We start from the raw sequence: 17,851 nt of genomic DNA, 5'->3' as shown, positions 1-17,851 counted from the left end.
GCGACACTACCATCATTAAATGCAAGCAAGTCTCCACAAAATTACGTTCCGACACCACTAAACTGTTTTCTCAATTACGTTTTGAAGGGAACATATTTTCTGCCAGATTACATTTGTTTGTAATGTATCACAAAAACAAATCCCAGAATCGTATATTTGCAATGTATTTTACTGTTTCACCATCAGTCCCTTACAGCCAACCAGTCATATATTTGATGGGTGGGATTTGTCACCCTGTCACCCAAAATAATCAAGAAGATGCTTCAAACATCTTGTGAAAGGGTTGTATTTTAACTCAAACCATGACATTTTTCCTAACCAAGCCATTTTGATGCCAAACGTTAACCAAGTATCTAACCTGTAAGAGTTCTTAAATCTAACCACATGGGTTTGGTGCTAAAACCGAACCAGAAAGTGACTGAAAACCAAATGTAAACCAACATGAAAGCAAAACTTAACCTTGATACTGATGGTCTCCTCTGAACCCTGATTGTTTTGGTAAAATCCCAAATGCTCTGTTCTACCACCAACCAACCCTCCAACCCAAATTTGTGGCTCTTTGCAAACAAAGTTGTGTTCCCTTCGAAACTTATTTGAAAACATATCTTAGTTGGATAGTAACATGATTTAGTGGAGACAAATTGTAAATGACAGGATAATGGAGCACAATTAAATGAAAATGCAAGAAATCGTCTCTGATAATGGTGATTTAATGAGGTGATGAGATTGAAAACAGGCGAGTTCATCCATTGATTAGTTTAATTATAGTTGGTGACTGATTTGACAGATTGATACATCCTATATTTCGCGTTTTTTCTCATCAGAATTGTTACACTTTTAGCCGATTCACGATAAGTTGATTCAAAAATGTGCGACTGTGATGCTGCCATGATTTTTCTGTCTGTACAGGAAGCTTACGGCGTTACGTTAGAACTGGTTACGTGGAACTAGTTAATGAGTGGAGCGTATGAATCAATCGTCACACAGCGCTATAAGACGGCTTTGTTTCCATTTTCCGGTTGTACTCCACTTTGGAGTTTTTGCCCTTTATTGTGGCTCCCAAGCGTGAATCAGACTCATCTCATGCTTTGAGGAAAAGGAAAGCCATCTTGGAAAACATGAAAGTCATTGGTATTCATGACTTTTCCAAAGAACTGATCAATATCGTGATGCACGTAATGGCTTTGTTTACGTTTTCGCTGAAGTTCCAACCTACGGCGAAAATCGACTTAAATCGATCTGTAGGAACAAAACTCTGACCTAAGTCAAGGACCTCCTTTAGTCCTCATGTTGTCGTCTTGAGCAACGTTTCTCCTTCAAAACTACCTGAATGGTTACATTTCATGAGGAATAACCCGTCAATAGTGAAGGATAAATGCTGAAAACTTCCTGTTTTATTCAAAGGCAAGTCAAACATAAATACACAAAGGCATTTCAGTAAGGTTTTGTCTTAGTTTGAACTTTACCACAAAGATTTGTGTCTTAACTGCAAATATATCTCAGTTTTTTATCTCAAGTCTTAATTGATGTGGTTAAAATAAGCAGTTTTAAATAGTATGTGGTATTGGTCTACTGGAGGAAAAACAAACTTACAGCAATAGACCCTTGATAGATAGTTACTCAATATTACTTCAAGTTTGGACAGAAAAGAAAGCTGAATGTGTCATTTACTTTGACTTGTAGTTTTCTATCTTTAAATGTGTTCATTCTGAGGGGGACTGACAGCACTTACGATCCCTTCATTCACATTTTATTCAAAACAATATCAGTCCTAAGGAGTACATACAGTTGATTAAAACGTCTGAAAGTAATTGATGTAGATGCGTTGCAGATACAGAGCGTGGTGCAGACAGAATTCCTAAATATACTGTGGTTAGTAAAGCACAGCAGGAACGTTCATCACATGTGTTTTGCAGAGTCTCTCACTGGCTTTGTAGGAGTAACGAAGCCAAATTGCACTTGACGTAGACGGAGCCCACGTTGGAGCGGGTTCAAGCCGTGCTCTATCCAACAAATATGTTTGCTTGCAGCGTGTGAGCGAGCGGTATGGGAACAATTGCTGTGAGAAAAGCCCTGGAACATGCTTACTGTCATGTGAAGCGAGCTGCATTGGACTAAATGAGGCTAACCTCAGCATGTAAGGCCTCAGTCTGTGGAGCAAATGACAAACTGAGGTAATATGATAATAGCGGGGCGCATGTGCTGTTAAAATGCTGTAGCTTCTAGCAGGGATAACTGCCCCTGACTTCAAATGAAACATATATAGTTTCTTTAAAGCGTTCTGTGTCTGTAGGAAGTGCATGAAAGAATATACTTTGCTCCTTTCTGTGCAGAGGCACAAAGAAAAGCCGTCGCTTCGACAAAATGTGTCATGAAACGGAAGGTCCCACCCATGCTTTACCTGAGTCCCATTGAAAGAAAGTGTGCAGGACAGGATATCATTACTGTTAAAGAGGAAACACGGCTTAACCAGTGCCAACAACTTGCTATTAAAAGCGTGAATGCCTCATTGTGTTGGTGGTCTTAGTCTGAATCTTAAAATAACAGGTTCTACATGGTTCTCGCTCCCCAAGGCGGTGAGTCGTAGCCACGCTCGCCTTTCAAAGATTTTCACTTTCCTCATGATCGAATGTAAAAAAATAAAAGCAGGGCTGGCCCTCTCTTGCGCCTCGATTAGTATTCTGAGAGGCAGACAAAGAGGCCACGGCAGAATTAATAGCCTTTGACATTTTCAACTTCCTCTCCAGAATCCAGTTTGATTGGTGGGAGGTTTTGTGTGGGTGATGATAAGAACGCCGGAAGGCAGCAGGTCCCCAGACAGCTCCGTTCATTAGTACAGTCTACTGAGATACATCCCAACCTGAGTCCTCTTCGCTGTTTTTCTCTCTCCGAGGCAGATTCCAGCGAATGTATCACCTGGAAGTAGAAGCCAAGGAATGAAACTGAGAAAAGGCTCATTGGTGAAGGGAGCAAGGCTTGCTGAGTGAAGCATTTCTTAATTTGTTTGCTATGCATCATGTTGGTTATTTCTTCAGGCTGTCTGAATATGATCTACTCCCCCGGGGACAGCGGTGGGAATTACGGTATTTCATCACAATCTGCTCTGTGAAACCATGTGGGCTGATCAGTAGTGACGTATGAGAGAGATACACAGACGAGATGACTCGATTCACTCCCACCGACTGATAAATAACAGCTGGACAGACAAAACAAATGTGCTTGTTAAGGAGTTTCAAGCGTTTCCACTTTTCTCAAGGAGAAAGAGGACACCAGATACTGCTGCTGACCTGTAAATCATTTTTAAACATTCATCAACGCATCACAAAACACTTCCTAAAATGCAGTTAATGGGGAAAAAATCATTTTATTTACACATCATGCATTTACAAGAAGTATCTAGACATTTGACCTTTGACATTGAGCTCTGAATACATGGACTGTACATTTACACTAGACCAGGGGTCGGCAACCCGCGGCTCCGGAGCCGCATGCGGCTCTTTCAGCCCTCTGTTGTGGCTCCCTGTAACTTTGGAAAATAAATTGTTCTGCCTTTCCGGCGCGTTTCAATGCATTTTAATGTAGAGAGTTTTATTGTGAAATTACCGCTCTTATTTTAACGTGTCATTTCACCGGATGTGCTGCTGGGGTTTTCCCCTGGCTGGGACATGAGAGCGCAAGGTTGATGCGGAGGAGATAGAGAAGCAACGCCTGTAGTTTCACATCGTTTTGTACTCAAGAATGGCAAACCTGTATATTAAAGCTCCACTCCAAGAAAGACACGTCTTGTCTTTGAGTCAAAAGTACTCATGATAGGGTAATACACGTTACACGCAAGAACACGGCAGCAGGTCAGAGAGTCAGAGGAGTGACGTCTTGGAAAACAGGGCAGCGACTTACCGGAGAAAAGTTATTAGCTTAAGATAAATAGATAAATAGATTTTACAAGTCAAATAGACATTCGCAAAATATTGATTTCCAGCTAACATTACGTAACATTTGAGGTCCAGGAGCAAAAATGACATTAACCAGGTAAGACAAATATTAGTGGAAGGACACAATTTAAAAAATGAATCTAATTAGAGGCTTTGTAATTAATTAATCACGACTGATTAACAAGGGCATAGAAGTAAAAAAAAAAAAAAAGCGATAAATGCAGTGTTGTCTTCATTTTAAATGCCAAAAGAATTTTGCGGCTCCCGGTGTTTTCTTTTCTGTGGGAAACGGGTCGAAATGGCTCTTTGAGTGTTAAAGGTTGCCGACCCCTGCACTAGATGTTTCCTTAAGTGATAAACAACAGTATTAATAACCAACTAGAAACGCGCTAAGAGAGCGCAGTACTCCTCCAAGGCTGCTCATTCCCCCCTATGACATTGTCAAAAATGCAGCATTTGGACAATTTTGGTCATTTTTTGAATGCTGAGTGTTATTTCAGACAGCTTTTGTGTAATTCTGAATAAATTTTCTGCAATTTCGGATCATTTTCAAGTCATTTTGGAGGATTTTTACAGCACCTTGGACAAATTTCGTGCCATTCTGCAAATTTTCAATCATTCAGGATCATTTTTAATAATTTGAGAGAAATTCTGAGTGATGTTGGATCCTTTTTCAGTCATTTTAGACTGTTTTCATAGGCAAAAAGTCTGCGTTTTCAAGACAGTTGCATATTCGGATTTTCGTCATTAATTGCCCAGAAGTTGCTATTCGGACCAGCCCTAATGCATACTTCAATATTTGTTTACTATGCTAATACTTTAGTTCATTTGACTATTTCTAGCCCATCAACAGTGGTTATATAGCTGTTATCAGCAACATTATTGAGTGTATTTCTAATAATTATGCTGCTAATGCTCCTTTTTTTCTATTAAAAACATGAAAGTCCTCTTATTGGGCCGCTACTTGACTTTTCTCTGACCTGAAACAAGCATCTGCCTTGGTAGAATTAAATTGGTAAAACGTGTCTGGTTTAATAACACGACTTTCTTCTGCCTTGGTGGCCCGTCTGAGTCCTCCACCTCCCAGAACCTTACAAACCTCACACCTTTCCTCACCAGCCTGCTATTCTTCACAGCTTTGTACCGCTGTCACACTCTGAAGCAAACCTCAGGAATTCAAATTAATCGAGTTCCTGCAGTCCTCGCCCTCTCCTCTCCTCACCCATCCCTCTCCTCTCTGCCAGTCAGCCGTTTGAAAACACTCGAATGCAGCTCTGGATAAATCTCCTAAACAGGAAAGTGGGTGAACAGACCTGACCCTCTCTGCTGTCAGTCAGTCAGGATCTGCTGCCCTCCATCTTGATGTTTATCCTCTGATATTCCTGTGCTTGATCCTCACATGTCCTGGCTTTTAGTTTTTTTTTTGTTTCTGCCTCTGAGTGTGAGAATGAGTGTGTGAGAGCGTAATCCGTCCTGACAGACGAATATCTGCCACCAGGGAATAGGAGCTCTGCGGTCAGAGGAAAGTTGTCTGCATTAATGGAAGGATTTTAATGGGAGTTTCCAGAGAAGATGCCGACTGTGAGCAGACACATGCGGCCCAGCTTGATTTATTCTCTAATGCCAGGCGTTGCCGTCGCTGCCAAACAGCGGATCATAATCAGAATTTCCAAACTTGAGCTGAAGACACAACAAACAAGGGCTGATGCTTCGGTTCCCGACATTATTTGAAATGCAGAATTTCCACTAAAAGTCCAGGTGAAAGGTGCCAGATCTGAGGTTAGGTCTTAAATCAGCAATTGCATCATGGAAATCTGAAGTAGTGGCTTCAAGAAATGATAACCATAATAAAATAACCTGTAAAAAATGGAAATTTATGTGGAGGAAACTGTAAAGAAAAGCTTGTTTTTTTCAGATTATTTTAACCTAAGATAGTCAGGTTAATACCTGTGTGTAACATGCATGCTGTAAACATGATATTAGGAAGTCTAGCCAGGGTTGTTAGACGCTGCAATTTCCTTCTCACAATGCCTCAGAATCACCATTAGATTTTCACCTAAACGGTTTACAATGTTGTATATGGCATCATTCTATCATAGATCATTAAAATACGCATGTGGACTGAATTTTTTTTGTGTTATGTTTGTTTCAACTGATATAATGCAAAAATACAGAATTTTCTTATTGCACAAAGTGAAATTCCCATTAGATTTTTGCAGCTGCTCCATTTTTGAAACCATTTACGACCCTAAACTGTCCAAAATACCAACCTGGACTTGTAACTTTCACAGTATTCCAGAGAAATGTGTGTGTTTCCAAATGCTCAGGGTGGGTACGGTGCTCCACATAAATCTGAGGTAATGTTCACCAGCAAGGGCGTATGCAGACAAATATCCATCATCTGTCCTCAGAACACAATCGCTCGGCGGCTTGTTTGCTTATTTTTAATTTTGGTGTGATTAGTCATTTGTGTGGTGGCGAGGAAATGGATTATTATTATTTGGAGCAAATATTTAATGTTCCCATTATTTGAGCGAGCGCATAAACAAATGCGTCATCGGCGGTCCACCACTCGTACAATAACAGAGAGGACGGTTCCCACAGCCGGGCTGGAGGTTCAGAGCTACACAACTGCACAACAGCTACACACAACAATGCAGTCATGGTCTACACAACAATGCAGTCATGGTCTACACAACAACGCAGTCATGGTCTACACAACGACGCAGTCATGGTCTACACAACGACACAGTCATGGTCTACACAACGACGCAGTCATGGTCTACACAACAACGCAGTCATGGTCTACACAACTCACAGTCATGGTCTACACAACAACGCAGTCATGGTCTACACAACAATGCAGTCATGGTCTACACAACAACGCAGTCATGGTCTACACAACGACGCAGTCATGGTCTACACAACGACGCAGTCATGGTCTACACAACGACGCAGTCATGGTCTACACAACGACGCAGTCATGGTCTACACAACGACGCAGTCATGGTCTACACAACGACGCAGTCATGGTCTACACAACAACGCAGTCATGGTCTACACAACAATGCAGTCATGGTCTACACAACAATGCAGTCATGGTCTACACAACAATGCAGTCATGGTCTACACAGCAACGCAGTCATGGTCTACACAACTCACAGTCATGGTCTACACAACAACGCAGTCATGGTCTACACAACAATGCAGTCATGGTCTACACAACAATGCAGTCATGGTCTACACAACGACGCAGTCATGGTCTACACAACGACGCAGTCATGGTCTACACAACGACGCAGTCATGGTCTACACAACAACGCAGTCATGGTCTACACAACGACACAGTCATGGTCAACTAGTTCCACTTAACAATGACACAGTGTAGATCGAGAACATCGTAAACTGAGGACTTCCTGTATTTGGGTTTAGCTCCAGTGTGGCGCTGATCAGTACGCCATTTCTTCCTGCGTTTCTATTGGTTAGTTGTCGTAGGTCACAGCAGCAGCCACGCTGTGAGATGATCACCTCAAATTTATGACACGGTCAGAATTTTATGGCAGCTTGTCTTTGGTTGCCATGACAACGGCCGTCCTTGAACATGTCTCTCAGTGCGACGTAGGACCACCGATTCAGAGCCAAGACCAAAGATCCACCACGATTCCCCCACTATTATCTTTGGTCTGACACGGCCGAAAATCACACCGTCTGTAGAGGCCTTTAAACATACAGCGTGTTGATGCTGTTAGTGCTTTATTTGATGTTGTCACCTAAAAACTACTTCTGTCTGTAATTTAAATAAATAAATGTCTTTAACAGCCTCATAAACCTCTGCTAAAGTTATAACTAAAGCATAAAAGGCACTCCGGACAAAGAACATGCAAACTAATATAGTACAACAGGTTAACTGATACTGTAACAAGAGCTACATGTGCATAAAACATTCTACTATCAAGTCCACCTTAAAATGCACAAATGTACCTATATTGGTACTCTAACATAGTCATGATATGTGGACTGCAGTGCCAAACTAAGCACAATATTTTGAGGGTGATGGACCATTAAACGATTTTATTAGCTTGTAAATCTCTAACAATGAACCAGCAGGACTTGTAAAAGTGTTGATAAAGCTAATTTCCTTCTGCACAATTCTGGCACCCGTCTCTTTTTGAAACCAAGGTAGTTTTTCTGCAGAGAGGAGTTTTTGGTGCTTCAAAAAGATGTTTGATGCACCAACATGGCATTAATTGAAAGTACAAACAGAAAATCAGTGTTTTAGCCAGTTTTGTTAATTGGGATCTCAGTAACTCCAGCATAATATACAGTTTTGTTGATGAAAGGGTCAGAAATGACACCCAAATGCCCAACTGAAAGAAAAATTATTTAAAATGACTAGAAAACAACTGGACACAATCTATGTTGTCGTGATTTCTGATCATCTATAATAAGCAAATGCTGCATTTCTGACATATGGGGGAATGAGCACCCTTGGAGGAGTATTGTGCTCTCTGAGGGCTTTTCTTGTTGTCCAAGATGCTTAAAAATTATCCAAAATTACTTGAAAGTGATCCAGAATTACAAAAGATTTTCTGGAAATGACATGAAACACGGAAAATTTGGTCAGAATGACATGAAAATAGTCTGGAATGACAGGAAAATTGTCCAAAATCAGTCAAAATTTCTCTCAAATGATTAAAAATGATCCAGAATGATTGAAATGAATGACGCTAAACTTGTCCAAGATGCTGTAAAAAATAACTTGAAAATGAGCCATAGTTGCAGAAAATTTGTCCAGAATTACACAAAAGTTGTCAGAAATAAGAAAAAATTTCCTAGAATGACTCAAACATTGACCAAAATTACTTAAATCTGTTCAGAATGAACTGAAAATGATTTAAGATGACTAAAAACTGAATGGACACGTTCTCTGATCATCAATAATTAATAAACAAATGCTGCATTTCTGACATATGGGGGAATGAGCAGCCTTGGAGGAGGACTGCGCTCTCTGAGTGCTTTACTGGTTTCTAGTATTGGTGACACCTGTTTTTCATTTCTTTAAATAAGTAATGAAGAAAATTCAACTTCAATTTTGTAGCCGTTTAACTGCCATTCTGTACACTGGACATTTCTGAATTCTCTCTACTTCTTGTCAGGGTTGATTTGTTTCCATAGAGGTTCAGGACTTTATAAAATGATCCCACAGTGACTAAAAGATGTGACAGGAGCAAAAAATTCACAGCTTCAGGGGGTTAAAGCGTAGAATTCCTGACCTGTACATGTCTGTAAACATTGGTTGAGAGCTTTCTGAGTCCCTGTTATGGATAGAGAAACACTGCTGTGCTGGAAGGTGTTGCCACTGGTAAAAACTAGTTCCATCACGCTGCATTTAAACACTTCATTGACGGAGCAGCAGGTCACGACCAGCCTGCTCGGTCTCGGTCAACATCTCGGCTCCAGGGAGTCTTACTCAGCAGGGTGATGTCACCACCGGGGGCCTCCTGCACATTCCTGAATAAGAGCAGAAACTTCCAGCCAAACAGAAATGACATACGACTGCACTCTGAGAGCATGCAACTGTCACCGGTCGGAACTCAGCATAAACCTGACACGTTACCCGGAGGACTCGGGCTGCATCGACATGGTAACACACATCTGTTTTTGACTATTTTGTGGCACAAATGTGGCCCTTAATAACATCCTAAAATAGGAGAGAAAAATCATGTGGTTTCCCGTTTATTTTCTCCACGAGGAAAAGCTCACATTCGTGCCATATCTTTGTCTAGTTATAAATCCTACAACATCGAGACAACCCGATCTCCGGAGTGAGACGTTTCCTCCTCCGTAAGAGTTAAACATCTGAGAGTAAATAAACTCTAGTTAAGACAACAAATAAAATATCAGATGTGTGTCACCTAAAAGAGAGGTTTGAGTCGGCGGTGCAGCCACAGCGGAGCCATTGTGGATCCAGTATCATCAAGATTAACAGCTCCACTGCAGTCTGGATGTAGCCTCTGGGACATGGGAAATGTGTTGTGAAGTTATTGTAGTATTGCAGTCCATTTTTCCCAGAGTGTAGAGACCCCACAGGTCTCTCCGTCATTCTTATGTTCTGACACGGTCTATAGATCTGATACGATTCGCTCAGATTACACAACCGGCGTGGATTCTAAATCAAAAGTATGAATGGGAAACGTCAAGACAGACTCCTGTGATTCTTCTTCAGCTGCTGATAAAGCCGTACGGCAACGGTTTGATAAGCGTTGTTTTGTTAACGTGATACCAGCGAAGGTGTGGTTTAGTCATCATCTCAGCAGCTCTTTGATTCTCAGAAGACGATGCATGTCTGTAAGTGGTTGCCTCTGTGTTTAGGGGATAAATACTCAATTTGATCTGAGATATTTCCTTCGGTTTGGTTGCTATTTACGGAGCTAATGACTCAGAGCACAGTGAGTATGCCGATACCCATCACTAGAGCCTGGATTACGGCCAAGTCTGATCTTTTCACTTGCAGCGTGACTTCCGAATAACACTATCACTGTCTGGATTACTGGGAATTATAAGGGGGGCGGAACACAGTAACAGCTTTGTATTTGTTGATTTTTCAATTTGTGAATGTTTTGGTTAATTAATAGCAGAGTGTGTGATTCTGGTGAAAGATTGTTGACATGTTAGCATACACTGTCACCTTCTCATTCTCATTTATTTTCATGATTATTTACATTGTAGATTCTCATTGAATGCATTAAACTGTGAATGAACACATATGGAATTATGTAGTAAACAAAAAAGTGTGAAATAAGTCAAAACATGTTTTATATTGTAGATTCTTTAAATAGCTGGCCTTTGCTTTGAGCAAAGCACCCCCACACCATGCTTTACGGTGGGAACCATGCATGTAGAGACCATCCATTCACCTTTTCTGTTCTCACAAAGACACGGTGGGTGGAACTAAGGTTCTCAATTTGGACTCATCAGACCAAAGCACAGATTTCCACTGGTCGAATGTCCATTTCTAGGGCGGACCTCGTGTGAGCCAGTTTGGTCGTAGCGCTTATGGTTTTTGTGACTGCACTTGGGGATACATTCAAAGTCCTGATAGGTTCCTGGGTAGTTCCTAGATAGTTTCTGGGTAGTTCCTAGATGGTTCCTGGAGGATTTATTCAAAGTTCTTGAGATTTTCTGGACCGACGGACCTACAGTTCTTAATGATGAACTCTTGTTTCTCTTTACTTAGCTGATTGATTCTTGCCATAATATGGATTCTAACAGTTAGTCAAACAGGGCTGTCAACTGTGTACCAACCTGATTTATGCACAACACAACTGATAGTCCGAAACCCCATTAAGAAGGCAAGAAATTCCACAAATGAACCTTGACAAGGTACACCTGTGAAGTTAAAACCATTTCAAGAGACTGCCTCATGAAGCTCATCCAGAGAATGCCAAGAGCATGCAAAGCAGTCATCAAAGTCCGAGTGACGGCCTCCTCAGGTTGCCAAAGTGCTAATAAAAGATTAATTTAAGAGTAAAATTAATTAACAATTAAACCAGCTAATATCCATTACTTTATCATATCAGTCTGATGGAGCTTTACAACAAAGTTCCTGGCCATTTACATCACAGCTTACAAGCAGAAAAGACAGGAAAAAAAACTATTCAGATGTCATACTTTGGATTGATTTCAATAACTTAATGTACTAGAAGTGTGTATTATCTAGGAAAATGGTATTGGATTGTGACTTTGTATTATTTTTGAGTGCAGACACAGAACAGACAGCTAGTGGACCATGACAAGATGGATTTGACAAAAACTGTATTGGATTAAAATTGCTGACTCCACTTTTAAGGTTCCATATTCCATTCTGCAAGGACACGAGGCAAACCTCCACAAGGGACACTTAATAAAATTAAAGATAAGTAGCTCTGCAAGCTTCATTTCATACTGAAAGCAACAGGGTAGCATTTTGTTTTCATATGCTGAGAGTAGTAAGATGAGAAGACTGATACCGCTACTGTTAGCTCTCCAAAACACTGGCAACTAGAGTAAACAGCTCTCCTGGCTCCTTTCTAGACCTTACTCATTAACCAGTTGTTGTTTAATCTCTGCTAAATGTGCAGTTCTTTGTAATGTTGGACTATTTCCTGGCAAAGATCAGTCACTTTCCTGGTGTCTTGTTGTCTCTGAGAGGTTGCTAGACGACCAGTGGAGCTTTAGAGGTACTGGTATGCAGATTTTACCAGACAGAGCTGGCATGACTTTGTCTAAGAATGTGACGCAATTTTCATACAACCATAGCATGCCAGAAAAAGATTTATTGTTCTAATTTGGGCAGAAAACTTGCAACAATTTTCTTGATTAATGTTTGGCTGCTTTATCAATCAATAATCCAATAATTGTTAAATAAATGAAATACAGTGGATGTTTTTCCACATGCTGATTAAGTTATTTTAAACCATTAACATTTACCAAAAAAGGTCTTGGATGCATTAACCACATGGTGGCTTTGGAATCATCTTAAATATGTGAACTCTGACCAGAAGCCATTAACTGCCACCAGTGTCGCTGTCATGGTGCCCGTTGCTAGCTACACCCCAACAGTTCTCACAGTTTTAACTGCCTGTAGTCCAATTTACCACCTTCTTCTGTTGCTAAAGTACTAAAAACAAACAAACTGAAGTTTTCAATGTCATGTAACAGTTCGAGGCTCCACCTGTGGGCGCAACCAGATACTACAGATAATCTAAAATACATTTTATGACACTGATGTCCTTCATTTTCTAATTAACAGGTTCGTCGAGGAACCAGGAAATGTATCAACAAGCAACTCAAGTCAGTGCTGGGGGGTTCTGGTCCAATCACTCTTTGAAGGAAATAGGGTAAGCATCATCCGTCAGAACCAGAGCCCAGGTAGGTGCCTATCCAGAGCGGGGACTTGCTAATATATTTTTTCATATTGAATGAGCACAAAGTTTAGTTACGCCAAAACAGAAAAGGAATGCAGCAACAACAAGACCGTAACTTTACCAGACATGTATCGTCTCATCCAGCTGTCTGAAAGAAGTTTGTTTGCTAAAGTGATAAACTGTCCCCTTTTAATGCTCGACCCACATATTTATTTAGTTTGGCTCTTCTTGAAGGCGCTCCACGCTACCCCAGAACTTCACAGGTCACAGTAGGAGTTTTTAGATCAATTCTTCCCAACCTGCTCCCTGAAAAAAGTATCCAAACTATCCAACTGTGAGACGCACGTAAACACACACACACCTTACTGTGCGCATCATCAATCATCCTTTTTCCACAAGAGTGTCCTCCAGGATTGAGTCTTAATGTCTGTTTTGAAATCTGGACCATGTGTTGTAAACCAATATTAGTTTACAGTCCCTGGGCCTTTCAGCCTGGTCTGGTCCTGTGCCTAAGTACTCCTCAAAATCAGATCCATTTATAATGCAGCGGTGCGTGAACATTTGCTTTCCCTTAAAGGCCCAAGCTGGAATTGAAACGGCACCGTTAAACTCACTGCTTTGTTGCAGCCTGCGTCATTGTTCTGAAGGTCTTCTCTGACCGACCCACACTCGGTTTGACTCTCGTTCTGCTGCTATTTGCAAACACGGTAATAAAATACAGCGCGGTGCAAAACTTTAAGGCAAATGAGATGCTCAGATTCTCATGGAGCGTCTGATTAGTCCCATATTCATTGTGCAGAATGACAACAACAGCAAACATGCAGCCAGAGTCCTCGAGCTCTGTTTGTTCTGATCAAAAGAACGACGAGTTCTGCAACAAATGGTTCTACAAGATACTCAGAACAAACTACTTCCTTGATTCTTAAGAACAGAATTGGTGCAGTTTTAAATGTAAATTGAGTTCATATAAAATATTTTTATTTATAGTTTTTCCATTTAAGTAAAAAAAAAATCACTGAATTACTTTTGAATGCCCACCTCTATGTCTTTGTTTCCATCTTCTGAACCCAAAACCTCTTGGTGGGTATAAAAGGGATCATGGAAAAAAATGAATATAAAAATATAGCATGTGTCTAGCTAGAAACTATAAAAACTGAAAAAATGTTTAGATTTTCAACTTTTGAAAGCTCATTGAACATATGTGTGATGTGCGGTTTAGGCGGGAAAAATAGACAAAGTTACGATTAATGCTGTGGTATACAGGATGTCCTCGGTTTACGACATCATCGACCTGCAGCGTTACATCATTACGTCGGAACTGATTGGCAATTGGCATTTATTTTTATCAAGCAAAGTTAGTAGGGCTGCAGCTAACGAAGCCTCGAATAATCGTCTGAGCACGATACATCATCAAAAGCGGAAGTGAGTGCGCAATGCAACAGAAATCACCATCCGACAGGAACGTGGAACAGCGGGTCCACGCTGCATCGTGCCTACATAATATATGTACGATGCAGCACCGATGTCCGTCCGTGTTCCACGCTCCGGTCGGACGGTGATTTCTGTTGCATTGCGCACTCACTTCCGCTTTTGATGACGTATAGTGCTCAGACGATTACTCGAGGCTTCATTAGCTGCAGCCCTAAAAGTTAGTGAGGGTGATTGTTTTGCTAACTCTACTAACTTGCATGAAAGTCATTGGTATTCATGACTTTTCCAAAGAACTGATTGATTTCTTGATGCATGTAACGGATTTGTTTGCATTTTCGCTGGAGTTCTGACTTACGGTGAAAATTGACTTGCATCAGAGTTGTGTTCCTACAGATCGACCCACTGTATCATCAGAAGTATCGTGATTCTGCAGGTCTCATTTCAAAATTCTTCATAAATATACACTTTGCATCAAAGAGTTTTCAGGTAAACTGTACAGTGTTTTAGGTAAAATAGTTGTATTGTGGCTCAAAAATGGTATACAGAGGAGCAAGTTGTTGGAAGATACATTCTGCATGGTGAAACATCTCAGAGTTTTCAGATTTTAAAAATCTTCATAAATCTGCTATTTGCACCAGATTATTTAAAAAAGATATAGTTCAGTGAGTTTTCAGGTGAACTGCAGGCTGTGTTTTACATATAAATAGGTGTGGCATGGCTCAGGAATGGTGTACAGAGGAGCATGTGTTGTGCAAGTTGTTGGAGGATACATTTTGCCTGGTGAAACATCTTCATTGAGGGTGAAAAATGTCTGGTTTGTAGAGATTGTAAAACTGTAAATAGTTAAATATCAATTGGACTCACATCTTTTCCGGTGTTGGTAACATCTGTGGACACTGGGGTAAATGTTGTACAGACTGATTCCAATTTTTTTCAACTGCTGTAAATCAAATAATCAAAGAAATACAACTCATTTTCACTCTTTTAATTTTTTTTTTTTTTTTTTTTTTTTACAGTTTATGGCATTATAACTGTCATACTCCACTTTTTGAGTTATCTCTGCTTGTAGTCCTGGTTGTGCTGTTTCCATAGAGGTGCAACAATTCATATTGCAGTAAAAAAGGAGCCCACAGTGAGTCAAAATGTGACTGGAGGAAAGAAAAACTCCCAGAAACTGGTCGGGGTTCAAGGGGTTAAGTCACCAGTGGCAGCTGAAAGGAGCAAAGAGTAGATTTTCCACCATAAACCCCTCGTCCAAGTTCTCAACTCAAAATAAAAGCCATGCAGAGGAAAGAAATATGCATATGAAGATCCAGTGTCTCTTTCTCATCCCTCCCTCTATTTCTTTCTTTTTTTTTGTAACCGCAGCAGAGCGTCCAGGGTTTGCTTCCCTGAAAATGTGACAACAATGAGGGAGAAGGTGTGGAGACATGAGGGGCTCTGCTGGGTGTGAAGCTGCAAATTAGCATTATTTCGCTGGAAGACCGCTAACTCATAGCTCTAACAGCTGTCTTAATGTACAACAGGATTTCTTTATTTTCAATTTCATAGATGGACACCGCATTGTGGTTCGAAGGCAGAATATTTTCTTTATCACATAAGCGATGAGTATAATCTTAACCCTTAGATGCTCCAGTGGTTGGACCTAAACTCTTCTATAAGTGGGTCAAAAATGTCTCATATAAGAATCAATGTGTTTTTATACCATTTTTGTCATTTTGGTTCAGAATAATCATTTGCACTATTGTTTGTATTTAGTTTTGTCCACACAAGAATAATTTCATGCTAGAAATCTGCCTATTTTTCACTTTAACAGATTTTGAAAGTTTTGATAATGGAAAAAGAAGAATATTACACAGAACAGCAAGAGAAGCGAAGGACTTGAAGTCCAAGTGAAGGAGTTCAAGTATCTCGGAATCTTGTTCACTAGTGATGGTAAAATGGAGCATGAGATGGACAAGCGGATTGGTGAGGCGGCAATAGGTAATGTCAGCGTTGTACCAAACTGTCGTGGTAAAGAGGAAGCAGAGCCATAAGGCAAAACTCTCAATTTATCAAGCCATCTACATTCCAACGCTCACCTATGGTCATTCCCTGAAAACCTGGATTTTTTTCGAGAAAATGAGACATTTTTAGACATTTGAAGCTCCTGGTACCAACTAGGTCAATGGGTTTGATGGAAAATTTGATTTTAAACCCAGCAGAAACATGACATAAAATGATATCTGGATTCTGGAAAATTTGGAATTACTTCTAGAAATTAGGAAATATTAGACATTTGAAGCTACTGATACTTAGTCATTCAATTTGTTTGACAGGAAATTGACAAAATCCAGAGGACATGACATAAAATGTTTCTGGAAATTGAGAAATTTTAGATTTTTAAAGCTTTTATAACTAAAGATTTGGAAAATCGGACAATACATCCAATGCCCCAACCCTCACCTGTGGTCATGAGCTCTGGGTAGTGACCGACAGAATAAGATCGCGGATACAAGCGACTGAAATGAGCTTCCTGAGATAGGGTGAGAAGTTCAGACATCCAGAGGGAGCTCGGAGTAGAGCCACTGCTCCTTGAGGAGATTTGGACATCGACTTAGGATGCATCCAGAGAGACTTCCTTTGGAGGTTTTCCTATCACGTCCCTCTAGAAAGAGACGCCGGGGTAGACCCAGAACTTACTTTAGGGATTATGTATCTCATCTGGCCTGGGAATGCCTCGGGATCCTTCAGGAAGAGCTGGAAAGCGTTGCTGGTAGGAGGGATGTCTGAAATGATCTGCTTCATCTGCTGCCTCCGCGACCTGACCCCGGATAAGAAGAAGAACATGGATGGATGAAAATATAGAAGAATGTCAGCATCCATTTTGTTGACATTTTTCTAAAAACTGAGATGGAATGATATCAAAAACATGCTTTTGTCGGAATAACTGAAATATGAAAAGCTTTTCATTACAAAGATTTTGCAGGAAAATGACCTGACCGGCTCATTTTTGACCCACTTATGCATCTAAGGGTTAATAAAAGATGCCGTCATGCCTTTGCATTTAGAATCAGCATGTGCACTTACTCTGTTTCTGTCCCACTTTGAGGCCACGTTCGTATCCACCCCATGGGGTTTCCCGGGACAGACCCCTCCCTGACGCCGCACCCAGGAGAGCTAAGGAGGGTCCCCGCCTGACAGCACCAGGGAATGACTCCCTTCCAATGCTATGCAGGGTGACATCTGCAAACCATAACAACTCCTTAAAACCCCCCAAAAATGTGATACAAAGAACAGGGCCACGGCCTCTCTGTGCTCACATAATGAGGCCATGGGATAAGCATCTTCAGAGGAGGACGAACACAGAATCAGAGAGGCTCCTTGAAGTTCAAGCCGAGTGTCAGCTTTGTTTTACGCAGATGAATTAATAAGACGTCTCTTTTTCGCTAAACATTTATATTACACCTCAGTGGTGTAATTATATGCATGACATACACCATAAGCATCATCGTATTGAGCGATTCAGCATGTTGGTGCTGAATTATCCCCCTCGTCACCTTTGCCCTGGATGTTATTTATCAAAATTATTTCAAACTGTTG

General features: G+C 40.7%; 1 protein-coding gene across 1 annotated transcript in view; it reads left to right on the top strand.

The window, feature by feature from the left end:
• Window positions 1–17,851, top strand: part of meox1 (mesenchyme homeobox 1) — a 114,442-nt gene that overhangs the window by 28,004 nt on the left and 68,587 nt on the right. Inside the window, exon 3 of the mRNA XM_051939778.1 lies at window positions 12,724–12,811. The gene's annotated coding sequence lies outside the window, so the exon portion shown is untranslated. The remainder of the gene's footprint in view (window positions 1–12,723; window positions 12,812–17,851) is intronic.

This window comes from Acanthochromis polyacanthus, chromosome 19 (assembly GCF_021347895.1).
Source record: "Acanthochromis polyacanthus isolate Apoly-LR-REF ecotype Palm Island chromosome 19, KAUST_Apoly_ChrSc, whole genome shotgun sequence".
Classification (NCBI taxonomy): Eukaryota; Metazoa; Chordata; class Actinopteri; family Pomacentridae; genus Acanthochromis; species Acanthochromis polyacanthus.
Note: the sequence above shows the minus strand (reverse complement) of the source record. Positions and strands in the feature narration are given on the sequence as shown.